General features: G+C 36.0%; 1 long non-coding RNA gene across 2 annotated transcripts in view; it reads left to right on the forward strand.

Annotated features, from left to right (window-relative positions):
- LOC115067927 overlaps window positions 1–387 on the forward strand; it is a 7,681-nt gene extending 7,294 nt beyond the window's left edge. For both annotated transcript variants that reach the window (XR_003847286.1, XR_003847287.1), the window contains exon 2: window positions 221–387. This is a non-coding gene — a long non-coding RNA (uncharacterized LOC115067927). The remainder of the gene's footprint in view (window positions 1–220) is intronic.
- Window positions 388–641: the final 254 nt, after the last annotated feature.

Here is a 641-nt window from a genome sequence, read left to right on the forward strand (position 1 = left end):
TTATTTTGATATATCACAGTGAAAGATTTATCGTCCTCTTTTTTTTTTTTTTTTTTTTTTTTTTTTTAAAAAAAAAAAAAAAAAAAAAAAAAAAAAAAAAAAAAAAAGAGTCTTAATTCTTATGTTCTCCTTCTAAATAATAAAAACTATAACTAGATCCCGAAAAGGACCCAACATTCTAATTACCTCGGGAAGAGGATATGCATTTGTGTTTCCACAGGACGCTGAAGCTCCCATCTGGATTCCTGACAGGCTCATTAAGCCCTACAATCAAGCCCAGGGAAAGGAGGAATCGAGGAAGACTGAAATCTGTGATGCATAAACTACAGAAGCTGAGTGTGTCTCCTCCGCAGGCCCAATCTACACAAGAAGCCAGCCTGCCCACCTGGGGACAAGTGAAAAACTGACACATGAAGCAAAAAATACTGTGGTTGCTACAGGAAAACCTTTGACAAAAAAAAAAAAATGTTTTTTGCAATTTTTGCTGTTCTGGCCGTACAAGCATCAATTGCTTCAGGGGAGATTTATTGGACATATGTACCTAACCCACCTCTTTTGCATCCTGTAGGATGGGGAGATGAATCACAAATTAAAATAATGACTAACTATAGCCAACTTTTAGGTGGGTCTGAAGATTTTAA

Source organism: Nannospalax galili, unplaced genomic scaffold (assembly GCF_000622305.1).
Source record: "Nannospalax galili isolate Female #2095 unplaced genomic scaffold, S.galili_v1.0 scaffold1687, whole genome shotgun sequence".
Lineage (NCBI taxonomy): Eukaryota > Metazoa > Chordata > Mammalia > Rodentia > Spalacidae > Nannospalax > Nannospalax galili.